Here is a 16132-nt window from a genome sequence, read left to right as displayed (position 1 = left end):
TTAAGTTTTCATGAACATGTACCCTATATCAAAGCTCCTCTATCGGTGGATTTCACTTAGAGGTGCAACACGTTGCCAACACCAATCTCTAATCTCTGATACTTCTCACTCCATTTGTGATTGCCAATATCATACCTCACTGATCTGCTTAACCTCTATTATCCAGACCTATGATGGTTGTGACTGTCAATATATCCCACCTTTGATTATGCGATCACTGATATCTTATGCTTCATGATGTGAAAACGATGATATGTGATGCTACTCTGATGTGAAATCGCCAATCTGTGACAAGCCTGAACCTCTGATTTGCAATCTATGATATCAAACCTTAGATATTCCTTCTTTCCTCGAGGCTTTAATCCTTTAACTTTATAAGACCATAACTTCTTATCTAGGAGTCCATTTTTAGACTTCTACATATTGCTGGAAATCTTGTTCGGAGAAATTTCCTTTGTAGGGGGTCCAATTTTGACTTTGGGTCTTTCAGCGGCTTTGAATATGGCTACGAAACTCTATGATCTTTTGCACTTTGGGCAACTAAAAACACATTTGCAGAAGGTGACAGCAATACAAATGAATTTTGATGTTTGGATCTTTTATCTCTTATCTTGCAGCTTCACTATTGTCATAATATGATGGTTGGATATACTCTTTTACACATTTAAGTGACATTTTCATGTATAATTTTGTTATTTACTTTAATGCATGAAATTTGTATGGATTTTCACTATACTAGGTTTGAACTTTACTACTTTTCTTATGCGAAATTGGGGAAATATTGGTATTTTATAGTGTTGCATCATTTCATGTATCATGTGTGAATGGGAAAATGTTCCTAGAGATTGTTTCCATTGAAAACATCTTGATAAGTCATCAATTATTGCACATTTAACTATAAAATCTTCTACCAACTTCTCTCGTGCCCTTATTTCCATGTAAATTTATCTAGGAGGCTCCTTGATTGGGTGTAGGTCCTCTAAAACAGAAATTTCATCTTGACTCCATCTTCCCCAAAGGATTAGGCACTGATCCTTCCATAGGAGATCATTTTCAAAGAGAATTCCTCTCACCTTCCCCTCTTTTTCTAGGTATATCCTCCATAGGTTACCTAGGGCATCACTTTTCTAACGATTTATCAATCAAAATAATTCTATCTATTTCCCACAACTGCGTTGGTGTGTCCTCAAGAAGCCCTCCAAATTCCACGAGATTCTAACAGTGGGATCTTGACATATTTGAAGCCCTAACTCGAAGATCAATTATTTCCTTTGGTTTACCATTGGCTAGAGTAACCTCATTGGCATCACAACACTAAATCATCAAATCAAGTTTCTCTCTTTGATCCTTCCTTTCCCCATTTAGGTCAAGAACATCCTTGGTTGATAAAATCCATATCCTCGACCTCATTTTGGGTCCACTTGGCCCTTTGTGGTCCCACAACTTGTTAACTATAATTCCACAAAGGTCACATAATATCCAAGTCTCCATAAAGATCTCTAGGTCTAGGAACCATCTTGACAAATCATACTCGCGAATCCTAGCCCTAAGGATATTCTTGGCCCTTGCTAAAGAACCCATCACCTTCCTTCCAAAGCGAGCAAGCCAGACAATTGAGTCTATCTTGTGAATAGGCCTAGGAATCACTTACTTATCTTATCATTGACCATACATTCTCATGATTCCTCATATACTGGGACTCCTCCCATTAGTGAAAAATTGTAAAGTGCAAGGAGCCTTAGTTGAGATTATAGTGAGCTATCACTCCATTATTTCTCTTGACCTAGTAGTTTCCCTTTAGGATTCCCTCCTATGACCCTTTCTAGTTTGAGTGGTAACAGGTTCCTCATCCCTATTGGACTTATTTTTCGTTCTCGTATTTTTTTTGTTCACAAAGAGAGAAGTTGGGTAGGTAAGCGCCTCAACCCATAATTTCCTTCAACCATTTTTGAATATGAAATTTTGTTGTTACATCATTTCCTGTAACTTGTGGCTTGCCATTTTTCTAAAAGAAAATATTTGCAAGTAATTTTATATTTACATTCACATTCATAATTCATTCAGTTAACTCTTTTGTTTTCATCCAAGTTACAATAACATGAATTAATTCCAAAGTCACCTTGTTTAGTGAGGGGTATTACATTACAACTTGACCTACAACATTTTGAATGGTTATCTTATTTCAAAGTGTTTAATTTATAAGTGCTTAATTTTAAGATAAAATGGTTTTAATGTCTATATAAGCATATAGATTCATTTTAATCACGTATCTACCAAAGAGCTTCGAGAGGAAAACTTCTTTTAAAGTGCAAAATTTAAAAAAGATTTGCACCTTAACAAATTTAATCTATTGATCGTTTAATAAATGTGCATGCACACGCACGTTGTGTAACTTTTCATTATTTAAATTACATTTTTGAATGCATAAATAGATACAATGACTTGAAAACTCATTCAACATTTGTGTACACTACACAATTTAAACTTGCAATTCCAACAAGCCTTTGCTAGATTTAAATCAAAGTTGACAAAAAAAGTTACCTAAAAAATGGCCTAAATGAAAAATTCTAAGACAAATTTAAATGTTTTAAAATATTTTAAACATAAATTTAATTTTTTTAATATATATATATATATACATATAAGAAATTAAAATATTTTCCTAACATGAGCATTGAAATATTTTATTTATCAACCACCTTGTCTATATTAAAAAAAAATAATTGTTATTAATGTATTTGTATTTACATGTCAATATTACTTAATGTATTTTTATTTACATGTCAATATTACTTAAATTTATATAATGGAATATTTTATTTATGATACACATTGAATTTATTTTAATTAATATTTTTAAATGGCACATATCAATTTTATATTAAGAATAGAATAAATTACACATCTCCCTCTCCGTTTAGGAGTAATTAAATTTTCTTACTTTTAATGACTTGTTTCTTGGCATTAAAATATTTTATTATGGTCAAAATTTATATGTGTGTGTGTGAAGTTCATATTGAGATTGTTGGCTTAGGGGGTCTTGACCTAGGTTCAGAGTTAGTTGTTCCAACCAACAAAACCCTACACTATGGACCCTTTCAGCAATAACCTGCGTAGCGCAGGCTGTAGTCTCACCGAAGCAGTATGAGAGGATGCAAGAACCAAGTTTCTGCATCTAAAGACTAGTGTCATGTCTTCCAACACCTCAGATCTGCCTTCGAACAGATCGATAAACTCTTAGGGAATATTGTTGCAACTCTATTAAAACAACCTTCAGACCTTCACAAAGGTCTACGATCGGTCCTTCTGGAACTCTAACAGTCAATTCACCTACTTACGCGCATCAGAGAGAAGTTCTAAATTAGTGTTCGCACAGATTTAACTTAAGTTATAAGTAAACATAAGAAAGATTGATAGAGTCTTCACGAAAGTAGTTAAACATACATTGCGTAAATTATTAATACTTTATTCAAGAGAATTGTGTATCATTCAATCAATATCTCAAAAAACAAATCATGCATCCGCAGTATACAACATTAACATAGATAAACATAATACTTAGGAATTCATCGGAAAATTTGTCTTTATTGATCTTCAATTCAAGGTTACATACTCAAATTGCCCTGCGCACACAGTTGTAGGGGTCTGCGCACTCAGCTATCAACTCTACCTAGGCCTTCGCGCACTCACCTGCAGAGCCTTTTTTTACCTATCTAAACGTAGGAAGCAAAGCCTTCCTGCCCTAGCTCCTATCCTAGACCAAATTCTCTATCTTTCTTCATTTTCTTCCCTTTTCGGTCTATGTCTATCTCTATCCTTCTTTTCCCTTTGCTAAGACTCACTATTTATAGACTTTTCATACAATGCCATGGTCCATGGACAATGGGTGAATCTCAAAACTGACTTAAAACTTTACATAAAACAAGGGGCTAGGCCCGTTTGACTCCTATTCATCTACATGCTCTACATCCATAAATCACAGAGACTTTACATTGTTTACAAAAATGTATCAAACTTGGGTTATCTTAACCCCAAACTAACCCATGGGACCCCATCCTAACAGGCCCCCAACACAAAGATCATGTTAAACACACATGGACAACAAGAGAAAATATGAAAGATAAAACATGAGAGTGCAATTTTTATTAACAAGAGATATACATTTATAGTACATTATGTGACTGTTGGGTTTCACATCCCAAGGTCTCTTGGACTCCTTTTGTCCATTCTGCTTCCACACTAACCCATTGAGGATTAGGTGTCCAACATTCCCCCCTTAATCCGAAGGGTTATGTATGAGTCCAAGAAGAGAGTTGTAATACAAAATGTGCAAAAAATGCATGACAGCACTAGGCTGAATGTGCTCTCTGAAATGTTGGTATAAAGGGCGGTGGTTTAAGGATGACCACCAACACTGGAATGCTTAGTGCAGTTCCCAGAACTCTTCCAAATAGGGGTGATTTTAGGGGCGAATGTTCGCCCTTTGGCGAAATTAAGGGGTTTTAAATTTTTAGTGGGCGAATATTTTGTATCATAGTACATTTTTACAAATCACCTCAAATAGCCCACCTTATTTTAAGGGAGAGGGAAAAAATGGTAAATTTAGCCCTTGAAATTAGGAGTTACAACCTTCCATTCGCCCATTTTCAAGAATAGGTTTTATTTAAGTGAATCCTATGGGTCAATGGCCCAAATACCATATTTATAAAAGAGGTATGGTAAATTAATAAAAATATAAATAAATGAGAGGTATGGTAAATAAATAAAGCATTTTTTATATTTACTCCATAAGTCACCTTATATACATGCAAGGGTGTAAACAAATAAAAATATAAGTAAAGTGGAGGTATGGTAAATAAATAAAACGTCTTTTTATACTTACTCAAAAGGTATGGTAAATAAATAAAAATATAAATAAACTAGACACATGGTAAATAAATAAAACCTCTTTTTATATTTAGTCCATAACCCTCATTCTATTTATGAAGGCTCAAGAAAGAGGTTTTATTTAAGTGAATCCTATGGGCCAAATACCATATTTGTAAAAGAGGTATGGTAAATTAATAAAAATATAAATAAGCGAGAGGTATGGTAAACAAATAAAACATTTTTTTATATTTACTCCATAAGTCACCTTGTATTTATGAATGGTATGGTAAATTAATAAAAATATAAATATACGAGAGGTATGGTAAACAGATAAAACATTTTTTATATTTACTCCATAAGTCACCTTATATTTATACTATGGGACAAATACCATGGACTAGATTGTTATTAATACCATGCAAAAAAACATTATTAACCCTAATATTAGTATTAATAAAAATAAAAATGGCACATGGTATTGACCCATGGTATTCACCAAAATGGCACATGGTATTGACCCATGGTATTCACTTGGAATGTAGCCTATTTAAGTGGGGGAATTAAACCAACATAGATCCATCTTTACTCTGGATCTACTAACCCCCGAGAGGTATCAAATATCATGATATGCAAACTAGCATAGAGTGAAAAAATATTTGATCCGATCAAGAGTAAAAATGGATGTTGTAATTTAATGTATGTTAAACATTTTAGCTTGGTTAAAATAAAAAATAAAATAAAAATCAACTATTAATTTTATTAATTTTTATAAATTACTAATAGTAATTTTTAAGCTCTAGGTTTATGATAACCCATGGTATTGACCCATGGTATTCATGTGAGCATAGACTATTTAAAGGGGAAATTCTATCTTAGATCCATCTTAATTCTGGGTCTACCAAGTGCTCAGAGGGATAAATAGATTTCATCCCCCTAAGAGTGATAGATGTGGAGTTAAGATGGATATAGGTTGGTTTTTATGATAATGAAGATATTAAATAGACTTCGGAAATTATATTGTAAAAACATCTTAAGGTGAATGGTTAAAGCATAGACATTGGACAAGTATATTTGTATACTTCTGTTTTAAACTGAAACAAATCCAGGGCTAAAAGGAATGGATTGATTGCACTAGTCATCCTTCTATAACTTTCCAACATATGCTGGAGTAAACATATTGTAATTTGGGTAATTTTTCTAATTGAAAATGGGAACATACTTGTGTATTGACAGGGTGGTTACGAGGTCCCTAGAAGTGGAGTAAACAGATTGCAATTTGGGTAATTTTTCTAATTGCAAACAGGAACATACTTGTGTATTGGCAGGGTGGTTACAAGGTCCCTAGAAGTGATGAATTTGAATTTTTCTTGGTTTTATATATAGTATTAGGTTTTTTCTCATGCTTTTTGTGAATGGCACGGATGAATTTTATCCTACACCCACTAGGTTATCAATATGTAATTTCGGTATTTTTTATTTCAAAAGATATTTTAAAGAAATGAAATGATTTCATTTGTGTATTCAATAAACACAAGATTTTATAATTGAGTAAAATATTCGCCATGCCTGGTGAGAGATTCGCCAAAAAATTATATATACATATCATATTATTGATAAAATCGCCTTCCATTTTTCCTATATACCATGGAGATTCGCCCATTTATTATACATGTAAATTTAGGGGGGGTTCTTAAAATTTTCCCTGCTTCCAAAACTGGCAAGAAGTTGAAGTCTTCTGCTAGAGGAAGTGCTCCTATTGTTCTGAAGAGGGAAACCTTCAACCATGAAAGGGAGGTGTCACCCCGCATAATAGGGAGAACTTCAACCTGAAAAGGGAAGTCTCAACCTGTGATGGTTTAAGGATGACCAACAACTCTGGAATGCTTAATGCAATTCCTAGAACTCTTCCAAGTCTGGCAAGAAGCTGGTGTCTTCTGCTAGAGGAAGTGTTCTCAATTTTGTTCCTGGAATTCTTCCAAAACTGGCAAGAAGCTGAAGTCTTCTGCTAGAGGAAGTGTCCCAGATTGCCAACTGAAGGCATGTTCAGGGGCATCTTTGTCTCTGGCTACAACTCTGAAACTGGTGTGACAGGTTGTGGCTCAGGCTCGCTTGATGTGGCTTCGAAGCTTGTAGATGACAATCATTTCCCCCCTGTCAGATACAAGGTGAGAAGATGGAGAAAAATCAACTACAAGACTGTTCAATATTCTGGAACAAGTTCTGACATGTGTTTGGAATATCTTCTTGGCTATTGATGCCCATTTCCAAGAAGCGATCCATCCAAGATGAATCTTTGTTCTTGCAGGACGCTTGTTTTTGAAGCATCTGTGTGAAGAATGGTTGGTTTTATGGCAGTGCTTACATGGATGAAGATCAAAACAGTGATCTTTTAAATGGCCAACTCGGTCATAGCATTGGAATTTCACAATCTGTTGTTGTTGTTGTCACTGTGGAAAAGGAGCAGAGTCTGTGACAGCTAGAGGTGAACTGTCATGAGGAGCAGGTGAACTGTCGTGAAGAGCAGGTGAACTGTCATGAATGAATCCAGCACTCTGAAACTGAATGGGCTTGGCATAGTTTGGAATATGAAAGGACAAGTCCTTGTCATATCCAAGACCAGATCTGTGCTTGTTGTGGACAAGTTGTTCCCAAGGTCTGATGATGGGCTTTGGAACTGCAGACTAAGTTTCTGCATCTGCATGTACAACTGCTACTTTATGGGGCACTGGATCTGAATGAACTTCAACAATATTGTCTCGCTGTTTATGGGAGTCTGTTTCATTGTTTTGAATAGAAACAGGTTCAGAATGATGAATCCACTGCTGTAATTCTTCTTGTTGTAGCTTTGTCTCCAGCTACAAAAACTCAATATTTTCCTGTGCATTTTGTAGACAGACCTAAATGTTTGTGAGAGAAACTTTGCTGACTTTTAATGTATCATGATTGGTAGACAATATCATATTTTTGAGGAACTCTAATACTTCATTGATTCTGGCCATTTTTTCTTCAATGTCATATTTATACGTTAAAACTGGTCACAGCTACTACTCAATGCAGAAAAGTAATACTCATTCATAGTAATATCCTTTATAGATGTGCAGCAAATGATCAGTGTGTAACCAGTAAGCACCAATTACAATCCATTACATAAAAATAAGAGTTTACTCATGACCAGCATTATGTTCTGACAATACAACCGACAAAACTTTTCTCCATAAAAGATTATAATCAGCCCACCAAACTCTTTATGCAGTAATCGAATCAAGTAAACAATGCGCTATATATAGATTGTGTTTGTATCTCTTCGACCTCCAAATCTACAGGTTGCTTGTATTTTGCATGACACCCAAGAGCAACAAAATTATGTTAATTGGAAATACTACAAGTATACAAACTTTGAGCCTTCTGCAATGTCTTGAAGCATACCAGGAAGCAACTTAAGTATTCAACACCATAATTCTTTCTTTCCCAAAATTTGCAAGGAACCAACAAACTAAACAATGCAAATTTATTGAAAACTTTTATATCTCAACACCTGCTGCAAATAAAATTGCCAAAGTACCAGTATGTGTTCCTACTGGAAAATCCTTTTATATGCTGACTTCGCTCTTTGAATGGCTAATTTTGTTCAAACTCAAAAAACCATACCATGTTACTTCTTTCTCCCAGTTCAAACTCAACAGTGAGAAACTTGGCCTGTGAGGAAGGGAACTTGTTCTTCTTTGGATTTGAAGCCTGCAACATTAATGGTCCCTCTTTTTATACACAAAACTTCCAAATTTTTCCATGGCCATCACCTGTAAGAAAGATTTATGAAAAACAGAACATGAGTTGAACAAAATCAACTCATAACATTTTTTTTTTGATATGGAACCTAATATTTGATGACAGCCATTAGTATAGATACATATAGCAGTTATAGCTCATGATAGCTCCATGCTTAGTTTGAGAAACACGCTGCCCATAAATGGAAGCACAAGTCCACACTATATGATAGTGCGTGTTTTAGCACCCAAGCCACTTCAACTCTGAATTGTGGTAATACGCAGGCATGCCCAGAAACAAAATGTGTCCCCTTGAGAACAATACTTCACCATATGCTCCAGTCTTTGAGTGATACGCAACCCAAGAAGAAAATGTAACTTGGCCCACAATGAGACTACTTAGAAACTTTCGTTGGGTATTCAAACTCTCTCCTGAATGAGGGAAATGATTTCTAGTTCCTTCAATAAGCCAGTAAAAGGGAAAGAAATCTACTTTATCAGTCGCCTGGGCAGTGCCACCAGCAGAGTTTCAAGACATACAACGCACCGACATACAAGTGAATACCCTGCTCTTTAATAGCAATTCACCCTTGCTTGCAGCCAGAGAAGGAGTTGTTGAAGCTCGCTCCGTGTCGCCTCTATCTGCTGCACATTCCCTTTGTTCATTCACCAGGATTTCGTGCTTTATTTAACTGACCAAGCGTATCACGTGTCCCAACATTTTGATTGATGAACAGTGCTTGCAATTAATGAAATGGGTTGAGAACTGGTCAACAGCGGTGTATAGATCTCTCCAACGATGAGGGGATATGGAGACCAACAACGTGGAGAGGGCAGAGGCCTGCAGTGTATGGAGGCCTGTTCACCGCAGATGAAATTAAAATCGTGAGTGGGGAGATTTCATGAGACTGCCATCAGCCCAACTGAGATGTCTATGGACTAAGCGGAAATTTGAGGAGGTTGACTGTTAGGCACACAGTCTTAACATCCACGCATAGTACCGGAGAGAGAAAGATAGCCTGATTCCCGGAGACATACAGAAGACAGCAGCCTTATTCTCTTACCGGAGAGAGACAGGAGCGGCAGAGCATATAGAAGCTTTCGGGCAAATAACTTATCAAGCTGTGTTTAAATCTATCTGCGTCCAGCATTTAACTATAAAGCTAACCCAAGGTAAAGATATTTTCCACCTTTGAAGGTCACACCACGAGCTGAATGGCTGCTGAGTACTTGTATTTCAGAATCATTTATGTGTAGCACTATTGGCTGGAATGCATTTTCCTATTGGGCATGTCTCTACGAATTCAGTAGAACTCTTTTTTTTTTATAAACTATGAAATTTACAAGTCAGAATTGTAATATCGATTTATTGAAATGAAAGTGGATCTGGAAATCCATTTCATCACACGATTCAGTCAAATCAATCGCCAGTATGGACAGCTCTCTCCATCAATTTAGTTACAAATATGAAAATATAATGCTAGGCAGCAACACGTAAATATTGGTGGGTGAAACCCACACCAAAACAGAGAACAAACCCTCAACTAAAATAATAGCTCGATACTGCGTGAAAATACACAGTAATACACAGCGTTAAATCTCAGGCAGAGGTAGCGCGGTATCAATCTGGAGTGTGGCGTTGTAAGGAGCAAGAGCAAATACCATAGAGTGGATAGGTATGTTAACGCACAACGCCTCCTTTTTTATTTTAATGAAACACTCATGGACAGTGCAGACAGCGCAAGGAAACAGTGTCTAGACCTGGCAGCGACAGTGGAGGGAGCAGGTCAGTATAAATGGAATATGGCAGACAGAACGCAGGAAAGGAATATGCACAGCCCAGAGAGTGCAAAGGGCGCAGTCAAGGAGTTATAATTAATTTTAGGAATTCAAAAAATAGGGTTGGAGAATTAACAGAGGTTGCAGCTAGAATTTAGCTGAGAAAATATTTATGAAATGCAGAAGTCATGGCAGAAATAACCTGCACATAAAGGCCATAAACCAAATGGCTCAAAGTAATTATGCAGGGTAGGAATACGCCTGCTCTGATACCATGTTAAACACACATGGACAACAAGAGAAAATATGAAAGATAAAACATGAGAGTGCAATTTTTATTAACAAGAGATATACATTTATAGTACATTATGTGACCGTTGGGTTTCACATCCCAAGGTCTCTTGGACTCCTTTTGTCCATTTGGCTTCCACACTAACCCATTGAGGATTAGGTTTCCAAAAAATCATGACTCGCCCTTGAGTCACTCTGTTGGCGTTGCGATCTTACTATGAAGACCCCCCAACTCCTCCTGGATTACTGCAATTTCAGCAATGCTCTGTGCCGCTACCTACTGAACCTCCTCAATCAAATTCTGAGTGGCTGGTCTTTATACTGCCAACCACATCATTTGTTGTGTCTGGTGCAGTCCTTTAAGATTATCCTGAATGGTATTCGTGACCTGATAAGCCTCCTCCAACCAAGGCTGCAGCCTAGCCTTTAGCAAGGCCTCCTTCTTCTGCGCTTCTTCCACCTATGCTGGTAGTTGTTTTCCTTTCTATAACTTGGCAAGACGTTGTGCTGGTGCTAAGGAGTGTGCAGTCGTACTAACCTCATCATATTGGCATTGTAGCTCCCTTACCTCTGTGTTTAATGTATGCATGTTCAGATCCTCCTGCAGAGTGGTCATTAGCTCCATAGCCTACTCGAACAATGTCACACAGTCAATGATTGTGGCATCCAAGGTAGCCATGCCTTCTTAATTGCAACTCTACACTGCTCTCGGACCTCAGGTGGAGTTGTGGGTTGCAAATTTAATTGTAGCTCTACAATCTTCATGTTGAACTCGAAAGTGACTCATCCAACTTCTTCTTTAGCCTCATGCACACCAATGGCTACTTTTTTGATTCTTATGGTTGTCCATCTTCCAGGATGTGAAGCTCAGGCATTATCTTGCATGCCTCCACTACTGCTAACTTTAGACGTGAACTATGTGCCTGTAAGGCCTCCTTTTCCTTCAGATCCTGCATATTTTAAACGAACAATTGATGATTGTTGACTTTAAACTCACTGACAACATTGAGTGCTCACTGTTCTCTGATCATGAGTTCTTCCATGACTCCTTGAATTAATGCATGTAAGGACTCAAGTGACAGTGTGGCAAGGTTCAGTCCCATGTTTTTGACTTTTTGAAGCAGTGCACATTGTTCATCTGTGTCGGCGTGGACTGAACCTTTAGGCAAGGGGATGAATCTCACATCCTACATCCAGGACATCTCTAAAACTGTACTTTTTCTCCGTGCCAAAGTTCCTTGCACGCCGCTCGCTTTCCTGACATCTTCCTGGATTCTGGTTGCCTAGAGCTGCAATTCACGCAGATCCTTCTGGATGCCCCCAAGCGTCAACATGTATTGTTGCTTGAACTGCTACAACACTTCTATGGTAGTGTCCCAAATTTTGTTGTCGATCCCATCAAGATCACTTTCTATCAACACCATGGGATCAACCTGTGTTCTATTAGATTTCTATTTTTTCTGTGCCCCTCCTGTTTACTCTATTCCATGTCTTTTCAAAATGAATGGGGTGCTTTGCCCCTCATCTCCTTCATCGCCTTGTCCTGAAATCTCTTCTTCATCTATTTCTGGCAAAGGTGACTTATCACCTTCTTGGGACTCACGATGTTCTTTTTCTGCCTGCTTCATGGCAGCGTGTTCCTTCTCAATGCAAGCCTTGTCTGTAGCTTCCTTCTTGCATTGTTCTGCGAGGGTATGCACGACTTGCTTAGCTGCCTCCTTTCTTTTCTACGCAACATAACTTCCCGCGCACGTGCTCATGCCAACATCCACCTATGATGGGGCGCGCCACTCCGCAAGCCATGGCGCTACAACCCCCTGCACATCCATTTCTGACACCAAATATGGCAACTAGTGCCATTTCTGCTCCAGATCGTTTCGTGCTTGGATATATACTCTGTGGAAGTTAGCCTTGAACACCGCATAGGCTAACAGTTGTGTGAACAAGGTTGGGTACAACCTTGGATGCTGATTTATTTCCATATGGAGATCCACTTCCATAAGAAGCCAAAATATCTTCATCTCTGCAATCCGCGCGACATCCTTTATAGACCATAAGGAAGGAAATTGCGCTGCCTCTGACAATCCTTCCTTGATTAGAGGAAAGTGGCTATCCTATGGTAATTTCCATGCAATGAGCAGAATTGACAGCAACAACCAACTGTATTGGAACAACTTGGTTTCATCCTGGGATTCGCGATAGTTCGCTAGGAACTCTCGACAGAGGTATCTTGCCTAATTAAATTGTACGCCTTTTGTGCACTGTGCAGCAAGGGAAACTACTGGTGCCAGAACTTCATCTACGCGACATTTTCTCATCACCTTCCCTGCTAAAATATGGGAAGTGATTTGAACTACCTGGTTTGTTATGGAAATAATGGAATACCGTTGTGACTTCTTCAGGAGGCCGTAACCCCTCTTCATCCTCTCTGCAATATCTTTTTGCACAGTCTTTCTGCCAAACTCCTTAGCCGAGTTCACGCCTTTGTATGGAAGCCACGTGATTATGTGAATTAGCATGTTCGTGATGGGGATAGGTTGTCCTAGCCATAAACATCCATCGTGCACATGTGTGAGGAGTTGACGCGCACACATTGTATTAATGGGGGTGCCATGATAGTGTGGCACCCACAACAGATTGAGAAACCCTGATTGCTCGACACCGTGGACCCATTCCTCCGAATGCAACACTGTAACACATGTTTCTTCATAATAGACACTCCATATATATTTGTCTGTCGCCAAGTGTGGAAACTTAGCGTGGTTTATGAGGTCCCAATCCTCCATTTTTAACAACACTTCCCTTGCGAGCTGAGGGCCTTCAAAAGGGACCTGCTCAGGTAGCAGGGGCATGGATATTGTAAAATTCTCAGAATCCAGGTCCTTTGTGACCTTTTCTTTTCCCTTTTACAGAGGGATATACTTGGGCAACCTTATTATGGGTTCCACCCCTTCAACATCAATATCCTTTGTTCCCTGGAATTCTTTCACCTCTAGGTCCACTACTCACTCTGGCTTCTTATCTGTCTTCTACTTAGCCTGTGTTTCAGTATGCTTCCTTGGGGATGCATGCATTGGCACCATCTTTTTCTGCTTTTCCTTAGCTTCAGGTTGCTTCTCTTTCATTGTAGGTTGTTTTTCTTTTGTCATGGTTTGTTTCGGCCTGGGCAACCTCAGCGCTATGGGCACCGCAGGCATAGCCTCTACACTTGACACATCTGGTCCTAGTGCATCAAACACGGTTGGTTCCAAACTCATGGCTTCGGTGGGGTTCGTGGCAATCATTCTCTCCATAAACAACTCGCAGGCTTCAGGAAAAATGTTTGTTCATGACAGGAATTCTTCCCAAAACTCTCAACTCATAAGCAATAGACAATGAAATTCAGTAACAAATTTGAGAGCGCAAAGTGTTTTCTATTGGACCGTCACATGTAATTTATAGGGGGTTTTGAATTCAAATCCCACCATTCCCCCCAATTTCGGATATTAAATGTTGTTTTGGCAACAAATCTTAAAATATTTTTGCCTTAAATGCCGTCACCCTGCTCCACTTAACTGTCTTCTAGTCGTCAAGTCATGAATAGTAACTCCAATGGTCACTTTCCTGTTGTGTTGCGCGGTACCTTCCCTCATGGCGCAACTTCCTAGGTTGCATCTCTATTAGTCTCCGTGCAACCCACTCACTTTGTTTTCCTCCCAGCTGGGAAATGTATTTTATAGCCCCGCACTCCCTTGCAACTACCTGGAGCACTAAGACTATCCTGCTTCCATATAGTCATTGTGAAGGATCCCCTGTATACAACTTCAACCTGCTTCCATTCACTCTTCCCGGGAAGGGTTCCCCATTCAACTTCGCGAGCTAAACTGCACCTCCATCTGTAATTTCTTTGACAATAAATGGCCCAAACCAATGCATCTGGAATTTACCCATAAATTTAGTAAATTTACTATCATATAATAGGACAAGATCGTTTACCTTAAACATGTGAAGCTTGATGTGGTGATCATGCCATGCTTTTTCGCTTTCCTTTTGCACTTGTTGATGGAATCCTACAAAAAATCAATCTTCTTAGAGCTTCATCAGTTGTGCGAGCTGTTCCTCAAAGGTCTCACGATTCACCATATCCGTCAGGGATGTTATGCACAGACTAGGCACAATGTACTCCATCGGAATTATGGCTTCAACCCCATATGCTAATCTGAATAGTGTTTTCCCTATTAGCTTCTTACAATTAGTCCTGTACACCCATACTACTATAGGTATGCGCACATCCCAATCATTCCGTTGCACATTACAAATCTTTATTAGCACGTCAAAATCTTGTTAAAATCTTCAACAATTCCGTTTGCTTGTGGGTGGTATGACGTACTCTTCTGATGGTAGACCTAGAATTCTTTAGTTAATGCATTGATTGTTTCATTCAGAAAGTGTGTACCCCTATCACTCAATAACACTTTCAGGTAGCCAAACTTGGTTAAAACCTACTCAAACAAGAATTTGGTTGTTGTAGCCCCTTTACAATCCTTAATCGACTATGCTTCCACCCATCTATTTAGATATTCCATCGCATTGATAATATAGCAGGCACCCATTTTCCTTCCCAGGGGCTGAATTGGTCTAACAAAGTTAATCACCCACTTCTTAGAGGGCTGCAAAGATACTTGAGGATGCAGTGGTAACTCATCTCTTTGTGATGATTTTCCAGTTATTTGACATGCATCACATGCCTTATAATACGCCTTGGAATCCTTGTGCAAATTTGGCCACCATATACCTGCATGCAAAATCTTCTGCCAATTGCTTTTCCTACATAATGGCCTCCCGCAGCTCCCCCATGAGCTTCAACGAGAATGCTATCTCGCCAAAATTTTGACACATATCTTCGTAATATTTCATCTGCACCCATCTTATATAAATGTCCTGCAATGACTGAAAAATAGGACGCATGCACTACTAATTCCTTATTTTTTTGGCTTCTGTAGCCTTTCGGTGCCATCCCCATAGTAAATAAGTGAATACTTTCTGCAAAATGATCATCAGCTACACGCACCACAAAGAGCTACGCATCTGGCAATCCTTCCTCTAGATTATTAGGCTCCTTTCCTGTTTCGATCCGCAACAGATGGTTAGGTCCCACATTTAACATCCCTGGCTTCACAACGACTTCAAAGTCATACTCCTGAAATAATAGCAACCATTTGCACATCTTCCCCCCAACGCAGGCTTGTTGACCAAGTATTTCAAGGCAAAATGATTTGTGTACATCTTGAAATACCCACCTAACTGATAATGCCTAAATTTTCGCAGCATGTACACCATGGACAATCCTTCGCGCTTAGTTTTTGAATAATTTTTCTCAGCCTTCAATAACTTCCTACTCGCAAAGGCTATAGGATGGTCCATTTCTCCTTCACTGAACTATGTTAGCA

This window comes from Pinus tabuliformis, chromosome 6, assembly GCF_031772625.1.
Source record: "Pinus tabuliformis cultivar Carrire ecotype Pingquan chromosome 6, CPIR1, whole genome shotgun sequence".
Taxonomy (NCBI): domain Eukaryota; kingdom Viridiplantae; phylum Streptophyta; class Pinopsida; order Pinales; family Pinaceae; genus Pinus; species Pinus tabuliformis.
Note: the sequence above shows the minus strand (reverse complement) of the source record.